The following is a 6881-nucleotide window of genomic DNA, read 5'->3' as shown; positions in this document are numbered from 1 at the left end:
ATCGCCTTATGAAGATAGGTTCGGCCAAACTCAGCAAACCGCTCAAAGAAGCTCGTATTGAAAGTTGCTGGAAATAAGTGCACCAGAGCTGGAAAGACGTTCGTACTGAAAGTCGCTGGAAATAGGTGCACTGGAGCTGAAAAGAAGCTGAAGCTGAGAGAAGCGGACCCGCACACACAACTGCCCCTCACTGGCCGAAGGTAAGCAGTTGCGCGCTATGGGGAATCGTATGACCTTAGAAACAAAAAATGTCCTGGTAACCTTACAGCTTATTCCCTTTATTACGAATCAGACAGTTTATGATCCTGAAAAATGGGACCAAACTGAGGTCAAGCTGTGGGACTCTGCTACTAAAAACAATAAGGTTGCGGCAGGATTGCTCGGCACCTGGCGAGCAATATCTGAGGTCTTAAAGAGCCATGTGGGACCACAATCAGGCACGTGTGGCCAGATAGCGAGGGAGCTGCAGACTCATTTACTGATCCGCCTGCTATGCCATCGGCCCCTCCGCTGCTACAGCCAACGCAGGCCTTTGCTGTTACGCCCCATGGTGACCTGAATGTTCGTTTTGATCCAGGCTCTATAGGCCCCGAAAAGGAGCCGGATCTGTTTCCCTTCGATCCAGGAGGAATAGGATACATAGGGCCCGAAGGCTGAGCTGCTTAACAACTTAAAGCGAGATATATTGTTCCCATGACTAGCCCTGGAACTCTCCGGTGTCTGTAATCAAGAAAAGGAATGGAAAATGGAGACTGTTATATGATCTGAGAAAAATTAATGAAGTCATGGAAGATATGGGAGCACTTCAACCGGGATTGCCATCTCCAGCTATGCTCCCCCACTCATGGACATTAATAGTAATAGACTTAAAGGATTGTTTGTTAAACACTTGCCAGAATTTGGAAAACTTTGCTATGTTTATGTTTCAATTGATACCTTTTCTGATTGTATTTTTACATCTGTTCGTGCAGGAAAAAAGGCAAAGGATGTGTGTAAACATCTTCTGTCAGCTTTTGTGAAATTAGGAGTTCCAAAAATGATTAAAACAGATAGTGGGCCAGGATATGGGGCCCATGCACCCCACTTTTTTTTTCAGCAGTGGGGTATTCAACATCTGACGGGTATACCTCATTCTCCCCACGGGTCAAGCAATTATTGAACAGGCCCATTGTACCCTGAAGCTATGCTTCTAAAACAAAAAAGGGAGGGTAGGGGTGTGACCCCCAGGGAAGGATAGCTAAAGTATGCTATGTTCTTAAATTTTTAAATTGACGGACAGAAGAAAGTCCTTGCATCTGTCCATGCAGGAGAGAAGACAACAGACAGATCTGGGAGACAGATCTGGGAGAAACTCAGTTAAGGAAAGGACACAAGTGTAAGGAATGGTCCAGCAATTCGTGTCAATAAGGGATTTGAAGGGTTAACATTGAGGCCCGGGTCTAGGTGATAAGAGAACAAAGGGGGTTTTCAGAGAATACTGCTGACTACTGCAGGGGATGTGGCGCAAGTTTCTGAAATCCGGCCCAGAGGCTACCAAATAAGGAGGAAGGGGGAGCTGAAGGACGACTGAAGGACAAAGTCTGGAAGGAAGACCATGAGCCTTCAGCCTGAGTGACCCCTGAGAGACCACCAGAGACTGATACGCAGGTGCCCCTGGGAGGGTTTCGGATTCCGGAAACCAATTATAATAACCCTGCCTCTTCTAGAAGTAGTAATGAATATGTACTAGCCTAGGAGCATAAAAACCAGCTGCCTTACGTAACAGGTGTGCGTCTTGGTGGAGCAGAGACTCCCGGCACACCCAGCGCTGTTTGCTTGCTTCTATTCGTTTAATAAATTGTAAACTTTGATTGCAATCCTATTTGGGACTCAGTCATTTATAACGACTGGGGGCTCGTCCTGGATGTTCTTGGTTCCTGAATTCTGACTTGATCTAGGAGGGGCGCCCCCACCATTTGGTGGCTCCTGTTCGAGTCGGGTCGGGACTAATGCCATCTTGAACCTGAATAAGGGCAAGCAAAGATTTAGATTTTTTTATGAGCTCCCTTTGCCGGCTGCAGCACTGCATTTTGCCCATAATTCTGCGCGTGAAGTTCAAAACGAAGACAACGGAGTCGTAAGTATTTAAGGCGGATACCGTTCAGTTGGGTGGGATTCGGTTGCCTGCATGTGTGTGAGAGTGTGACTGAGACGGAACTTAGTTCTGAAGCAATTGTGGAGGTCTTCTAACCGCGGTTCCAATCTCCCGCGAGGGACTTGGCTGGTGAAGGACCGAAGCGATTTCTATAGGATTCGTGGGTGGGTGATAGGTCCTAAACCCCCTGCTAGACGCTCTCAATAAGGCAACCAAGGGCTGTAGAAATTGCCACAGTAAAATTCCTAGATGGGTCAGACAAAATCGAAGACCCGGGACCAGAGAAAAGGAAGCAAATTACCAGACATACCACCAGAAAGTCCATTAGGGATAATGATTAGAAATTGGAACGATAGGGGCCCCAAAAAAGGAAAACATAAATTAAAAATGATCCAGTATTGTATAATAGAATGGCCAAAGAAGCCTTTAAGACCACATGTCTTTTGGCCCGTTTTTGGATCCTTTGAAGACTGGATTTGCCAGGCCTTAAATATACATGTTAATTCAAAGGAACCTTTTAGCCAGGAGGAAAGTGATTATGCAGAATTATGGATCAGGACTTCACGTCCTTTTCCAGCCTCAATATTTACACTAAAAGCAGATGAGAAGTTTGAAGAAGGAGAAGAAAAACAGGAAAAAGAAAAAGATGATAAATGGGAGCCATTAAATAATTTACTACCTCTATATCCTAACAATCCACCCCCGGCGGTGCGTCTTGTAATCCTATTTTGTTCTTAAAAGTTTTGAGTGTGACAAGGAGGAAGGTGGGAGCATTATCTAAGTAACACTTTAAAAGTTTTGGCATATTCACGGTGGTGTTTGGTCAGTTTCCCAAGTATTGGGGGAGGGGGGCTGACTGATTTTCAAAGCAGTAGAACGGAGAGTCACTTCTTTGGAGGTTCGGGCCTGAGCCCTGGGAATTTGGTAAGAAGGGGGAGAGCAAATTTATTTAGGCCTCAATACCTTTTAAACCCCCATCTTGACGGATACACAGGAGTGATTCCTTGTTTTATGTAGGCTTACTAAAAAACTGCATGAGAAAAATTAGCATTCGGCTTGAAATTCGGTCTTGTTGAAATGTAAATTTTGTGGAAAAGGTGGTATTGTTTGTCTAGAAGACGGAAGGCTGAGTCCTTCAAGTGTTTTTCTGAAGTCCTGTGGATTTATGATTGGAACGGGGCTCATTAATAATCTGAAATAGTAAAGTTTGTATGTGGAAAGAAGAGTTTAATCCCAGAGAATTGGGACATTTGGGAAGAAGATTAGGAAAAGATAGTGAAAACCTGCAATAAAAAGGTTTGCATGGAAATTGAAACAAGGGACAGTAACTAATATAAATAAATAAAAGCTAATGGGAAATCAAGGAAATGGGTAATATCCAAAACAAAGACGTCCAAAAGAAAGCCTCCTTGGGTGCATATTGGCACATTGGAAGGATATTGTTAGAAATGGGGGCACAGAAAGCAAGAGGACTTCCACTAAGTATTGCAATTAATTGTGGCCACTATATAAACTAAATGGCCACTTTATGGATCAATCAACTATAACAGTGTCTTGTAATTAATGTTGTTTTTGAGGAGAGAAGGAAAATAGGATGAAATGTTGTATACTGATATGTTGTTTCAGCATCTTGGAGGGAAAAGGTATGGAATTAAGTTGGCCCCTGACTGAGCCTTTGGTGTTGGCATTAGAAAATTACAGGCTGGAGAAAGATAAAGGAAGTGTTAAAAGGGTTGTTGAACGTGTTAAAGGTTGTGTGGCATGTAGTATTTAACAGAGCTGTTTGAAGCTGAATGAGCTTCAAACCCGAGGCTGAGATCTCAAAATCACGGGTGTGAGCCCCCTGGGGCAGAGGGACCATGATGGGTCCGAGAGAGTTGTCATGGAAACAGAAAAGCAGCTAACGCTTAAAACAACCTGAGTTCATGTGTGAGTTCAGATTGCCAATGGGACCGCTCAGGGAACTGTCAAAGATTGCATTCCCCTGACCGATGCCCCCACTGAGACCCTAATCACCCCAGAAATTATGTAAATACCAAAATCTGGTTAAATCGGGAATTGAGAATCTGTTCCAACAAGGTCCAAAAGAAACCCCTATGGAATTTTTGAATTTTTGGACCAACTTTGAAATGCTAAAAAAAAAAAAAAAAAAAAAAAAAAAACCAGACAAAAAATTTGGACCTGGCTTCAGAAAACAAAGAGAGGCAATTGGCTAGCCTCTTTCTAGGGCAATCGGCCCCTGATATCAAAAAAAAAAAAAAATGTCTTAGGCTGCAGGACAAACTTACAACAGTCAGGAATGACGGGGACCTGGGGCATCTACCCTAGCAGGTTCACTAGTTGAAATAAAGCTAGGAAACAAAGACAGAGGCTTGAATTTTTGCTGGTTACAGGAGCTTCTTTCTGTTAATTAGTCTGTAAATGTAATAGGAGCAACTGGCCAACAGGAAAAGATGGGTTTTTTTGCAATGCTTGAAATTTAAATTGGGAAAAATGATTGGAATTACCAACTGAGAGAAACAGCTTATAGACCTTTCCAGAAAGTACAAGTTGATTTCACTGAATTGCCCAAGGTAGGGAGGATAAAATATCTATTGGTAATAGTAGACCATTTAACGCAATGGGTAGAAGCTTATCGTGTAGCATGATCTACGGCACAAATGGTGGTAAAAATTTTATTAGAACATTTAATACCTAGATATGGGATAATCCAGTACATTGATTCTGATCAGGGCACACACTTTACTTCTAAAATAATAAAATTGTTATGTCAATCATTAGGTATTCCGTGGGAATACCACACTCTGTGGCACCCACAAAGCTCAGGGAAAGTAGAAAGGATGAATCAAACAATAAAATAACAATTGGCTAAGTTAATGATCAAGACACAGCTGCCCTGGACGAAATGCTTACCATTGGCACTTTTAAACATAAGAACTAAACCACACAGTGAGACTGGATTATCACCATATGAAATGTTATATGGTATGCCTTATTCTCAAGGGATTCCCCTAGGAAACAATGTAGCTGAGGATCATAGTATCCAGAAATATATAGTTACCATTGGAAGGAGATTACAGGAGCTAAGAGAAATTGGGATGATGACTCAAACACCACCTTTAGGATTTGCTATTCATAAGATACAACCAGGAGACAAGGTCTTAATAAAAACCTGGAGAGAAGAATCATTGAACCCCCGATGGGAGGGACCGTACCTTGTTTTACTTACTACTGAAACAGCTGTGAGAACAGCAGAAAGGGGTTGGACCCATGCATCCAGAATAAAAGGACCAATAGCTACCGAAGCCTGGAGGGTTGAGTCTTCTCCTGAGGAACTGAAACTGAGACTAAAGAGGAACTACTATTCTGGCAATGAGGTTCTGCATGAATTAAGGGCACCGGATAAGGAGGACAAGTCTGAAGGGAGAAAAGGGAGAAGGGAAGACCGGGGTAGGACCCTCCACTGCGGTGTGTATGGTCTACCGAGGGAGGCAATCCCTATGGATATTGACCGCCGAATGAGAGGGCCTTGACCGGACTTCTCCCACGCTAAGATCAGGTTGTCCTGAGAAAAATAACATAAGAACCTTTTTAAACCCATAATAAAATTGTGATTAGTTTTCCAGGAGCTGGATCACCCCGAAAGGCTGAATGGTAACACAAGCTCAAATCGACCCTGAAAGCGGGCCCAACCCCATGATTGAAGGTGTTTCCCACACTCTCAAGATTGGACGGCGCAAAAGGATAAGAAATGCTACACTTCCTGGTATTGTTTTTACGAGGGCAATTGGGCCATGGGCAAGAACGGAGGAATATCTTTTTCACTTTGGGGGAGGAAGTGGCCAAGGCCTTTAACCTTAGTAACTGCTGGATTTGTGGAGGACCGAGGGGTGGTGGGTCAGTAATTTGAGCGAAGTTCATAACGGGACACAATTTTGGAAAGAGGAAGGAGGCCCATGGCAATTGCACTCATCAGCTCAGGGTATATACTGCTTGAACAGAACAGGAACGGTGGCGGTAGGAAAAAGCATTTGCAATTGGACTCTGTCTCCCAGATATGATTATACTAATCCTGGATGTAATCCTATAAACTGTACCGCACGTAGTGGGAAATGGAACGCCACACATGTCCAGCTGAGAAACGGGACTTGGCTGAAGTGCTCATATAGGGCATTTTTTGGATCCGGATGTGAAACCATGGCAAGAGCACAAGCAGGGGGATAATTTGACGGTCAAATCTTGAGCTGTCAGCGTGATAACACCACTAAAGAACAGCATGTGGTGCGGGTCTATTGCTGGAGATGGCAGAATGAGAATGGGAGGCGAGTGTTCTTTAAACATTTCTGGTCAGTTTATAATATGACAGGCCGCCGTAACTGTAAGTGGAAACCCAATTTGGGAGCTTGGAAGTGCGCATATACAAGTACAAACGGGGCAGACATTGTAACAGGACCGCTTGGTTATAAGGACACTCTGTATTATCAAGCCCCAAAGGGTAAAGAGGGATGGGATGGTCCTTTTCCAAACAGGATGTGGGCCCTAAAGGGACATTATTGGGTGTGTGGCAAACACGCTTACAAGAGCCTACTCGGAAACTAGTCAGGAATATGCTATGTGGGGTACATAAGACCCTTGTTCTTTTTATTGTCACAAACAAACATTTAGGAATAAGATTATATGATGACCTGAACAGAATGAAACGATCTATTGATACTTCCTTAGCCGGGGGTAGTGCCCAAAAATGGGG

Source organism: Anser brachyrhynchus (assembly GCF_964034855.1).
Source record: "Anser brachyrhynchus genome assembly, chromosome: 5".
NCBI classification, from domain to species: Eukaryota; Metazoa; Chordata; class Aves; order Anseriformes; family Anatidae; genus Anser; species Anser brachyrhynchus.
This window is presented reverse-complemented; position numbering follows the sequence as displayed.